Raw genomic sequence first — 13,882 nt, forward strand, 5'->3', positions numbered from 1 at the left:
GAGCTCTTGTGTGTAAAAATACTAAAGTTTAAAAATTACTCTGAAAGACATTTTGCTTTCTCTGGTTGGAGTAATTTGTCTTTTTAAATGCAGTTTCTGACATACCTTAGCTTTAATCTAAGATCTTATGCTTTGCTTTCTATTTGTTCTATCAATTTTATCTTATGATCCTATTTTTCCTTTGGTTATACATTTAAAAAAAATACTATCCCTTCCTAGTCCTACATGAGATGATAATACAAATATTTGATTATCAAAGTATAATATATGAAAATCCTCTCTTCCAGGACAAACAATGTTCTCCAAGCAGTTAAAACCTCTTTGAACCCTAACAATTTTTATGTATTTTTCAACTTCAGGTTTACTGAATATAATTTACTTGTAGTAAAATTCACCCTGCTTAGGTGTACAATTCACTTATTTTGAGATCATCCAGTAGAGCCATGGAAACTTCACCATAACTGAAATAGGCAATGTTTCTATTACTGCAAAAATTTCCCTCAGTTTCCTTTAGATATTCCTTTCTCTGTGCTCCCAGTACCTGGCAACAACCTGTTTCTGTGTAAATATATATTTTTATAAAATATAACTAATTATAAAACATGCAGCCTTTTATATCTGGCTTATTTTATTTAGCTTTACACTTTTGGATTCATCCATCTAATTCTTTTTATGATGATAGTAATACGTTATGAATAAACTAATTTGTTTATCCATTTACCATGTGACATGTTTTCAGGCGATTCCAGTTTTACGTAATTATAAAGAAGGCTGCTAAGAACATAACGTGTATCAGTCTCTAAGTGACCACATGCATTCTTCTGCCTTTGGGAACTACCTAGGAATGAGAATGGTGGGTTGTATGGCAAGTGTATGTTTAGCTTTTTAAGAAATTACCAAAGATTTTCCGAAGTCTCTGTATTATCCTGTGTTCTAATCAGAAATATATGAGTGTCAAATGCTCATCCTTCATTCTTCCAAACACTTCCAATTTTGTTTTGGATATTTTTTTTTTTTTTTTTTTTTTTGTCTTTAGCTATCCTAGCAAATGTGTAGTGGTATCTCTATTTTTAATCTACATTCTTCTAATGAATAATGCTAATGAATATCCTTCATGTGTTTATTTTCCATTTTTATCTCATCCTTAGTGAAGCATTTGTTCAAATCTTTTGCAACTTTTTAGTTGGCTATTTTATTCTGACTGTTGAGCATAAGAGTACTTCATGAACTCTGAATATAAGTCCTTTATAGATATGCATTTGCAAATATATATCCCATGTATATAGCAATATGCTCCCATACCAGATTTGTTTTGAAGATATAGTGTGTTATCTTAATAATACTCTTATTGAAGAGCCAAATATTTTTCGTTTAAAGTGCAATATCTCATTTTTTAAAAATCTTGGGTTTTATGTGTTTTGTGGCTTAAGAATCCTTTCCCTATCACATGTTATATTTTTCCAATGTTTCCTTTCAAAATGTATACACATATGGCTTCAAATTTAGGCCTATTATTCCTTTTTCAGTGGTTTTCTATATGGTACCTGTGGGTTTTCTTCCAGCACAATTTGCTGAAAATACTACCTTTTGCCACTGAGTAACTTTGGCACCTTTGTCAAAAATGTATCACGTATTTGTAGTACCTATTTCTCTGTAACTTACCATATGTTTATTATAACATCCCACTCTATTGATTGTCATACCTGAAGGGTAAATTTCAACTCATTACTGTGAACCTTTTAGTAATTTTCCATCAAAACTTAGGTCCTTTGTTCTTCTGCGTACATTTTAAATTAGTTGACAAAATCTATGAAAGTCCTGCTGGAGTTTTACTGGGATTATAATGAATGTTTTAATAAATTTTGGGAGAATTGACATCCTAACAGTATTAAACGGTTCAATTTGTGAATAAAGTGTAGTTCTCTATTTAGTTTTTAGTCTCTTGCATTGAAGTTATACCTTTAGGCATATAAACCTGGGACGTATTTCAATTTTTCTAAAATCATTTCATTGATATTATTGAAAACATTGGTTTTATTTTAATTGCCATATGCAATTACTCTATTCAGTTGTAACAAGAAATGAAAATGAGTTTTGTTTATTGCTTTGTATCATGCAACTTTGCTAAACTGGGCTCGTTTCTCCTGGCATTCCAAGAAATGACAGAATTGAAACAAATCTTGCTCTTGTCTAGATAATAAAAAAAGTCTCATCATTTACTTTCAATCTGCTTTTTGTAGTGAGGAATACCTATCTAGTAACACAGGGTTGGGGACACAAATTTTGTCCAAAGTAAATTTTAGTGGTTCTCAGCTATTACAAACCAAGATTCAAGGTAATCATATGTCCATATATAAGAGGTGTATTATATAATGGGGGTTTTCCGAATTAAATTCTTTGGAGAATACAATCAATATTTATTAAAGGATAAATTTAAAATATGTTCTAGTGTGAATATATATGTATATTCAAAAGTGTATTTAATATATACCATTAAAGTCCACAGGTAACTGCCACAATTATTTAGAACCTAGAACCACAGTGTTTTTTCAAGTATTTTATTTTTATTTATTTATTTTTACATCTTTATTGGATTATAATTGCTTTACAATGTTGTGTTAGTTTCTGCTGTACAACAAATGAGTCAGCTATATGTAAACTTATATACCCTCCCTCTTGAGCCTCCCTCCCTCTCACCCTCCCCGTCCCACCCCTCTAGGTGGTCACGAAGCACTGAGCTGATCTCCCTGTGGTATACAGCAGCTTCCCAGTAGCTAGCTATTTCACACATGGTAGTGTGTATACGTCAATGCTACTCTCAATACGTCCCACTATCCCCTTCCCACCCTGTTTCCACAAGTCTACTCTCTATATCTGTGTCTCTATTCCTACCCTGCCACTAGGTTCATCAGTACCATTTTTCTATATTCCATATATATGCATTAATATACAGTATTTGTTTTTCTCTTTCTGACTTACTTCACTCTGTATGACAGACTCTAGGTCCATCCACATCACTACAAATGACTCGATTTTATTCCGTTTTATGGCAGAGTAATATTCCATTGTATACATGTACCACATCTTCTTTATCCATTCATCTGTTGAAGGACATTTAGGTTGCTTCCATACCCCGGCTATTGTAAATAGTGCTGCAGTGAACACTGGGGTACATGGTTCTTTTTGAATTATGGTTTTCTCAGGGTATATGCCCAGTAGTGGGATTGCTGGGTCATATGGTAGTTCTATTTTTAGTTTTTTAAGGAACCTCCATACCATTCTCCATAGTGGCTGTATCAATTGACATTCCCACCAACAGTGCAGGAGGGTTCCCTTTTCTCCACACCCTCTCCAGCATTTATTGTTTGTAGATTTTTTGATATGGCCATTTTGACCAGTGTGAGGTGAAATGTATGTCTTCTTTGGATAAATGTCTATTTAGATATTCTGCCCATTTTTCGATTGGGTTGTTTTTTTTGCTGTTGAGTTGTATGGGCTGTTTGTATATTTTGGTGATTAATCCCTTGTCTGTCATATCATTTGCAAATACTTTCTCCCATTCCATAGGTTGTCTTATCTTTTTTTTTTAATGGTTTCCTTTGCTGTGCAAAAGCTTTTCAGTTTGATTAGGTCCCACTTGTTTATTTTTGTTTTTATTTCTGTTGCCTCAGGAGACAGACCTAAGAAAACTTTGGTAGATTTATGTCAGAGAATGTTTTGCCTATGTTCTCTTCTCAGAGTTTTATGGTGTCATGTCCTGTGTTTATCTTTCAGTCATTTTGTGTTCTAACTTCATTGAGTTACTTGCAGCTGTCCAACTTTTCCAGCACCACTTGCTGAAGACTGTCTTTTTCCCATTTTATATTATTGCCTCCTTTGTTGAAGATTAATTAAGCATAGGTGTGTGGGTTTATTTCTGGGCTCTCTATTCTGTTCCATTGATCTGTATGTCTGTTTTTGTACCAATACCACACTGTTTTGATTACTGTAGCTTTCTAGTATTGTCTGAATTATGGGAGAATTATGCCTCCTCCTTTGTTTTTTTCCTCAGGATTGCTTTGGCAATTCTGGGTCTTTTATGGTTCCATACAAAAATGTCATGGGTAATTTGATAGGGATCACATTTAATCTGTAGATTGCTTTGTGTAGTATTGCCATTTTAACAGTATTAACTCTTCCAAGCCAAGACATGGGATATCTTTCCATTTATTTGAATTATTATGCTTTTTTAAATTTAAATTTTTTTTTTCTTTCATTGACATAAAGAATCCCTTATGTAAAATTCTGGTGCATGGAAATCCTCAACTAATGTCAACCTTAAAATTAATTGCAAAACAATACTATATTCTTACTATTCTTTAAATGGAATATGTATTTTACATTTGGTTTTATTTTACTAGATTTGCCTTATTATTAAAACTAAATGTAAAAATCAGTTCTCTCAAAGGATTCATATTAGCTGATTAGCTAATAAATTAGTGCTGGTTGAATAAGAATTTACTAGAAACATTAAAAGTTCCTGGTAATGGATAAAGTTTGGTCAGGGAGTGGGGGATATCAAGGTTGATAAGATTGAAATTGCTTGCTCGGAGTACAAACGATAAGGGTTATGTTATCTTAAATTTCAAACAAATATTAAAATCTAGAACCAATATTAAAATCATTAAAGGTGTTCTGCTTTTTACTAACAGCATTTGTTGGCAATTCTAAACAATGTCAAAACAAACAACCCAATCCAAAAATGGGCAGAAGACCTAAATAGACATTTCTCCAAAGACGACATACAGATGGCCAGTAGGCAAGTGAAAAGATGCTCAACATCACAAATTATTAGAGAAATGGAAATCAAAACTACCCTGAGGTACCACCTCACACTGGTCAGAATGGCCATCATGAAAAAGTCTACAAATAAGAAATGCTGGAAAGGGTGTGGAGAAAAGGGAACCCTCCTACACTGTTGGTGGGAATGTAAGTTGGTGCAGCCACTATGGAAAATAGTATGGAGGTTCGTCAGAAAACTAAAAATAGAACTACCATATGATCCAGCAATCCCACTCCTGGGAATATACCCAGACAAAACTATAATTCAAAAAGATACATGCACCCCTATGTTCATAGCAGCACTATTCACAATAGCCAAGACATGGAAGCAACCTAAATGTCCATCGACAGATGAATCAATAAAGACAATGTAGTACCTATATACAACAGAATACTACTCAGCCATAAAAAAGAATGAAATAATGCCATTTGCAGCAACATGGATGCAACTAGAGATTATCATACTAAGTGAAATAAGTGAGACAGAAAGATAAGTACCATGTGATATCACTTATATGTGGAATCTAAAATATGGCACAAATGAACGTATCTACAAAGCAGAAACAGACTCACAGAAAACGGACTCGTGGTTGCCAAGTGGGAGGGGGGAGGGAGAGGGATGGACTGGGAGTTTGGGGTTAGTAGATGAAAACTATTATATTTAGAATGGATAAGCAACAAAGTCCTACTGTATAGCACAGGGAACTATATCCAATACCCTGCAATAAACCATAATGGAAAATAATATAAAAAGGAATGTATAGAATTGAGTCACTTTGCTGTACAGCAGAAATTATCACAACACTGTAAAGCAACTATACTTCAAGTTAAAGAAAAAGAGATCCTTATTTTATCACATAAATAGAAGGGGAAAAGGTTATGACGTCTAAGATTAGTAGACAATTGAATACCTATTAGATATTTGATAGTAAGGAATAACCGATTTTTTAAGAAAGTATGATGATGATATTTTTAAAAGCCTAATAGTTAAAAGTATATAATAGGATACAGAAATCAATGTATGTGGTTGAAATAACATCAACTAGAACTTCAGATTGTTTGGGACAATTAAAAAATCAAATTTCATCTTATTATACTTGTCACAGATCCTGTATCTATATACAAGTGGCTGCTTATAAATATTTCATATGTTTTATTTTATCTATAAAGATTAATTGGTTTTAAATTTGAATATTACTTATATCAAAGCATTAAATCTGTTTCAAAATAACATGTACATCCAATGCATTAAGATTATATAATATAGGTGGCATATTTGTAGCCCATTGTGTTCTATTTATTAATAAATTAAGCACCAACTGCCTGTTTATTTTTCATAAAATGTGTTCATGAAAAGTACAGACATCACCCAAGTTAAATAAATCATATACTTTTTATCTTCCAAAAAGCCAATATGCTCATATATAAATGACACTGCAGAATGCCCTGAGAGAACACAGTTCTTATATCACTATGTCAGCAAAAATAAGATTCAAGTTTACTTTAACAGTGTTAGGCCAGAAGTTGAATTTTCTAGAAGATATACTCATAAAACTTTTACAGTATTAGCACAGCTATGAACAATTATCTGTAACATCATTAGTAATACCAAAAGTGCAAGAAGTGCAAGCTCTGAACTCCATAAATCATATTAAATTATTCAAACTGTGCATGTGTATACTCATTTAGAAGCATGAGTCGCATCAATAATTTTAACCTAATTGATATTTGTATTTTGATTCCATGAGAAAGTTATACATCCCTATACAACATTAAATACTCTTATATGTAATGTCTTACTCCTTATAACAAATCAGATGAATTTTTTATTTTAAGAATTCTATCGAATTCTAAAAGTAGTTGGAATTCCTCAATGTATTACCTGCCTTATCTTTCTTTATTCTTTAAATACACGTAGGAAAAACACATGCCATTTCAGGCCATTTATTTCTTAGCCACTTCAATTAAAATTACAATTGCTTCACTTGAGTCACTTAGGTTGTATGTGAAAAACCTGCTGGCATAACTACATGATTTATAAGTGTCTTACATGAAATACTACAATGGTTAACATTCACAATGGCAATTCGGAATTACTTTATTGATATAGCAAAATATTTAAGTTTGCTTCAAAGTCATTTATGAAATAAGTCATAACGAACAATTTTTTAGTAAACCTCAGTATGTCGAATCTATACTGAGTTTTAAATTGTGGCGCTAAATCTAAACATTATACTAAGTCTATCAGTTTGAAAATTGACTTTACACAGAGACATATTGGGACACTAAGTTGATTTAGAAGGTCATTGGGAATATTGGGAGAATTAAACCTATTTGCTTGTATCCAGATTTTATCATTGTAACTGAACTCATTTGTTATTTCACAGCCTGTGCTATACATAAAGAATTTATAATCAGGAAAATAAAAACACATCCGTAAGGCAAGTACCAGATATTTTTATAGGAGAACTATTCTACCAAAAGATAATAAGGAAACTGCAAATCATCAAATGTATTTTCAATTCAAGGTGAGATTCTAACAACTAATAAATTATCCTCATGCCTGCGAGTTAGCAGACCTTCATGGTAAATGGTGCCCTAAAGATGCTACTGCTTTTAAGGAAAGAGCACCACCAATGGTGGAAATGGTTCCAAATGAAAAGCATGAAGTTACAAGTGTCAATCTTCAGAATTCTTAGAGCACATTATTACAACTAAAAAAATAATGATGTCATAATACAGTATTGCATGGTGATGAATGTAACATAAGCTATAATATAATGCTTAGTACAATATACCAAAGGGCAATAAATGATTATGACTTTCTAAAAATATACATAATGACAATAATAAAATTTTCTAGGAATAAATTCCTTTATAATATATATGTAAAAGACATTACCTACTCTCATTTACTCAATCCATTTGTAGAGTTTAATTAACACTAAACATTGACAATATTATCAACATATGGGCTGATAGCTGTCAGGAGAAATATAAAGAATAAAAATAATTGGAGTCAGTTCTCTTTTCCTTAAATATTGGTAAATGTGCATAATTACGCTTGTGAATGAAGTTTTTGTAAAAGAGTGGCTAATGCTTACAGGGAAAATGGCTGAATTTTATACTGCTTTTGACAGATTGTTTGATGTTTAATTATGATTTACAAGAGAAAAAGGACAGCATATACTAGAGTTATAGCCTGTACTTGTTTTGCCAGAAATTCTGTCAAGATTTTGTTACTAAATCTGAAATTACTTCTATAGTTCAATAGATTATGTGAAATTATTCTTTTTACTAATATCTAACGTTTCGTTACAGAATTCTTTATCTTAGAAGACTAAAGCTTTCATTTTTTTGGTTTTACTATCAAGGTTTATTTCCTGTAGAAATTTATTGATCCAATCTAGTTCAAGATTGTGTGTTCAAAGATCCAAACAAATGGAAGAAAACAAAATGAAGTAAAAAGAGATGACTTTAATATACAACTAAACTATGAATAACAGAAGTACAGAGATGTAAACTAAATGTTAAATCCTGAATTACAGGTAGTGTACGCTTTTCCGGAACAGTAGACAATTACTTTTGAGTTTGGTATCATTATTTATATTTCTCTGTTAATACAGAAATGTGAGAGGTTATAGAAATTCAAATTGTTAAAATAAAAGGCGCCAATGAAGTAGAATCATTTTAATCAAAGGTAATAGATTTTTTCAAAAGTTTGTTTCTTAACTGTGAAGCTTTCACTGAGTAGATTTGACATATAGAGAATCTACTCATAGAATCTTAAATTAGATAGATGATGTAATCATTGAATATATATGGAAAATACTTCTCACACACTATTCTTTAAAGCTCAAAATTTCCAAAAGCTTACTAAAACATAGGTATGCCTCCCCTCTCCTCCGTCCCCACCATCTCCCCTCCCTCCCTCCCCATCTATCTTGGCAATGATGATAGATGAGTATTAGAATGAACTGAGTTTGGACATAAGACACTGGAATGAACTGTCATTGAGGTTAAAGTTTTGTTTGGAAATCAGATAAGGATTCCTCTGTAATTACCATCATTGTAGTATTAGGAAAATCACTTCATATAGAATCTATTTTTTTATGTGTAAAATAAAGTCAAAGGACCACAGAGCATATCCTCCTGTAACAAAACTGTGATTCAAGGAATAGTTTAAATTATTTTTAAATTGTCAATTGCTTTACAACTTATAGATTATTCTGTAGATTATTCTAATCACTTCAGTAATACCTACCATATGAAAATTACTTTGCATATGGGTTGAATAAAAATGGAAGAAAGAGATGGAATATACTTTCACTCACAGTATGACATACTAGCTAATGTGGACCAACTCTTAACTGAGAACCATTTAAGTTTATATGTATCAGTAGAGAAAGACAAGGCTAAAATCTGAAAAAGGAAACGAATATTTGTGACCCATCATTTAGGGCAACTTTTTACCTAAGACTGTCTATTTTGGAAAAGGTAGCTAAAAGAATGAGAAGATATGCATGGATTCTATCAGCCTCTTGGAGACAGAGACAGGTTTTGGAGTCCAGGGTCCATCAAGGAAGGGGTGGCTTGTTAAACCTCCAGTTGTTTGATTTGGCTCCCTGAAGGCCTAAACTATTATAAGCAAGAATGAAAAAACTAGAAACATATTAGCCTTCACATGCACTGAAGTCCAAAGTCATGTTATTTTAAACACATTAACTGCATTATACTAATCCAGGGATGATAGTGTACCTATTTTCATTCCATAAGCAAAGGTAAATATTCTTGGAAGGACTTAAAATTATACATAGTCTCATTATTTCTTTTTTTTTTGTATAAATGTCTATCATTCAATCAAAATTACCAAGCACTTGAGGAAACAAGGTGATAGGACTGAAAGCCAGAAGAAAATTAGATAACAGAAACACAACCACAGAGGATGTTGACAACGATCATATAAGACAAAATAAAAATGCTTAAATGTTCATAGAGATAAAGTTATTTAGCAGAGAACTGAAATCTATGAAAAAGAATCAAATGTTAATTCTAGGAGTGAAAAATGCATTAATTAAGTTTAAGAATTCAACAGGCCAGTCTAGCAGCATGTTGGTTATAGGCAAAGAGGATTAAGGAATTGAGGATGTATCAGGAGAAAACACCCAGGGGGGATGAACTATGCATAACTATGCATAACTATGCATTATGAATAGTGCATAATGAATAGGAAAACTAAAAGAGGGCTTAATAAATCCATGGATGAATAGATTATGAAAATGTAACATATATATCATAATGAAGTATTATATATAATGGATATATATAATGAAATATTATTCAGCCATATAGAGGAAATCCTGCCATTTACAACAACATGGATGAAACTGGAGAGCATTATACTAAGCAAAAATAAGCCAGACATAGAAAGACAAATACTGCATTATCTTGCTTATATGTGAAGTGTAAGAAAGTCCAACTCACAGAACCAGAGAGTAGAATGGTGGTTGCCAGGGGCCATGGGTGGGAATGAAGGGAATGGGGAGTGTTGGTCAAAGGCACAAACTTTCAGTTATAAGATGAATAAGTTCTGGGGATCTATCAAGCTGATTATAATTTAAAATGAATGTACAACATGGTGATTATAGTTATTAATATCTACTGTATTGTACACTTGAAACTTGCTAAGAGGGTAGATCTGAAGTGTTTTTACCAAACACACAAAAATGCTAACTCTGTGAGGTGATAAGTTAATTAACTTGTGGTAATCATTTCACAATGTATATTAAGTTATCACGTTGTACACCTTCAAAAATCATGTTGTACAACCTCAATGTATACAACCTTTATTTGTCAATAATACCTCTGTAAGTCTGGAAAAAACTAAGCATGAAAAAAATAATAAACCTAAAATCAATAAAAAAAGAAATCTACAGGAACCTATGGTTCAAACCTATAGTTAGAACCTAGTCTAGTGTACATGTTAGTAAGACAAAGGCTAACTAAGAATATTCCAAAATTAGGGAAATTCAAAAAAACATAGATTCAAGACGTGCTACGAAGAAAATCAATCCTTAAGCACATCATGGTAGAACTGCTGAAAATCCAAACAAAAACTCAAAGGCATTTTCAGCAACGCCAAATACAGATAATTCATCAGCAAGAAACCTATGATGAAGGGAGGACTAAGGGGTAAAATCAGGCAAAAGAAAAACAAGATTAACTGAAAATGTATATTTAAGTGAGAAAATATAAAGAAATATTGGCTGTGCACAGCAATGTCTTGTTGTATTTAAATTTTTATTAAAGTACATAAGGAGTGCGACTTCCACTCTGAATACAGAAAACTGCTAGAGAATATCACTCTCAAACTACAAGCGAGCAACAACAAGATAAAATACAAAAATATAACTTTGGGGAACTGGTCAAAGAGCTGAAGTTACAAGCCTCTTGTCACTCCTCTGAATTTCGAGGAGTGACAAGCTCTTCTGAAGAGAAGAGGCATAGGACCTGTAGGCAGGGCTCAGACAGAAATAATAATAAACACCAAAACAAAAAATATTCTAAAGGAAAACTGTAGGGTAGGGCTGGATACCAGTTCCCATAGCAGCAAGCCCTACACATAAAGGGAGTGTGTATTATTTCACAAACTCTTCTACATGGGCCTCTTCTAGATTTTTAATAGAAAGACTGGGGGCAGAGGAGAAGACTGAAGTCTCCTTATGCTGCCAGAACGCCACAGAGGATGATCCAGTGCCACTGGAGAACGGGAAAGCCATGTAAACAGCTTTTCTAACCCTCACGATGGAGCAGCAAATGATTTTCTCAGACATAGGCCTGCAGGGATACGTTTACAGAAGAACCCATCTGCATCTAGGGAAGGGTTGGGAAAAACCACCTTTATGCTCCCAAGGGCAAGACAAAGATTCTTGGCATCCCAAGGCTTCTGGGGAAGTACAGATGCAAAATCCTCTGCCCTTGCAGGAGAGGCAAGAAAAACAGTCCCTGAATGCCTCGCCAAAACAAGACAGTGCTCAGCTATCACTGAGAAAAGAGGAGATAACTTTCTCCTGCACAAGACCCACATTAGATACAAGGTCGAGGGCAGCTGCCATGGGTGGGGCAGAGGCAGGAACACTGAGAAGGCCCATCCCCCGAGGCCGAACACACCTGCCATTCAAAGACCAGTGACAGAGCAGAAGAGCCCAAAACTCCCTACATCGAATGTAAGCAAAAGCAATAGCATCAATAATACCAAGTACACAGCTGCAGCATCTACACTCTGGGGAAGAGACAAGAGCAGAGAGACGGACCACTCTGTGATTCAAGAACACGGGAACAAAGTGAAACATGAGGGAAACATGGACAGAAACACTAAGTTCTCAGAACCTCAGGACTAACAGGAAGCACACACAACGATGGCTTGTTGCTGAACGAATGTGGAGTCTGTGGGATCGGAAGACAATGATAACAGCAAAACACAAGTCTATCTCAACCACCCAGCATATTAACCTAACTCTCCACAATAACGGCCTGACAAAGAAGCAGGTATACTCATTTCTGGTCGTAAATAATATGTATCTCAGTCTCACTTGTTCTTAATTTTATGTCTGGAAATTTTATTTATTTATTATATCCGAGGTGAAAAATTCCTTTGACACTCTCTCCAATAAACTAGTTACGGGTAAGGAATGATTCTATTGGACTGGAAAATATGTCAGTTGAGCATTCAAAATGAAATGCAAAGAGAAAGTTTTAAAAAATCAAATACAATAGAGCATCTAAGACCTGTGGGATAGAATAAAAAACTTAACATACAGTATTTTATTTATAGAGAGAGAAGAGAGAGAATGGCCAAGGAGTTATTTGAAGAGAAAATGGCCCCCAAATTCCAAAATAAAGGAATACAAAACACACAAAGAAGTTTAGGTAAGCGCAACAAGATAAATACAAAATGAAAGAAAAATTAAGAAAAAAATTAAAGTCAATTTGCTGCTAAACAAATGTAAATAACATCTTGATGGCAAAAGAAAAATAACAGTTCATATAGGGGATACAAGAATTTAAACAAATTTATTTTCAGAAACTACACAAGTCACAGAAAGTGGAGAAATATCTTTATAATTCTAAAAGAAAAATATTTCAAACAGGATTTCTATACCAAGCAAAAATATACTAATGGGTCAAGAAAGAAATAGAAGACAATAGCAGAACGTACGAAGATGATTCATATATTGAGTTGAAGGACAAGAATTTTGAAGATTTAAGCAGCTATTATGAATATTATAATGGATTAAAGGAATATGACCTTAGTAAACAGTTGGGAATTGCAATAAATGGAAATGATTTAAAAATAACACAGATTTTAGAAGAGAAAAGTACAATAATCAAAATGAGAAATTCACCGTTTGTTGTTAGTAGTGGGTTGGGTAGGATAGAAGAAATGATCAGTCAAGTTGAAGGTCTATCAGTGAAAATGCTTTGGTCTCAAGGTATAGAGAAAAAAGACTGAAGAAAGATTACCAACAAGAGTCTGACATAACTAGAGTTGGAGTCACAGAAAGAGAAGACAGATTGGGGCAGAATAAGGTATTTGAATGGCAATGATTATTTTTTTCCAATTTGATTACAAATATACACTTAGATATCCATACATTTCAGCAGACACTAACCAGGATAAATATCAAGAAAATCACATCATAGTAAAACTGCTGAAAAATACAGGGAAAAATTGAAAACAGCCAGAGGACAAAAGAATTATTATACACAGAGCAACACTAAAATGAATGACAGCTAACTTCTCAGATATCACTAAAGCCACAGGTAAAGCAATGATATCACTAAAGTGCCAAAAGAAATGTTTCAACACAAAATCCAGGAAAATTTTTTTTTTTTTAAACAATGAAGAGGAAATACTTTTACAGTTAAAAGCTGAGGATTGTAGCCACAGCTACAAGAAATGCTAAAGAATGCTCTTTAGGCAGAAAGATAATGACATCAGAAAAAAACTCAGTATCAGAAATGGCAAACAAGTGGGAAAATACACAATATTTTTCTATTT

This window comes from Balaenoptera acutorostrata, chromosome 21, assembly GCF_949987535.1.
Source record: "Balaenoptera acutorostrata chromosome 21, mBalAcu1.1, whole genome shotgun sequence".
NCBI classification, from domain to species: domain Eukaryota; kingdom Metazoa; phylum Chordata; class Mammalia; order Artiodactyla; family Balaenopteridae; genus Balaenoptera; species Balaenoptera acutorostrata.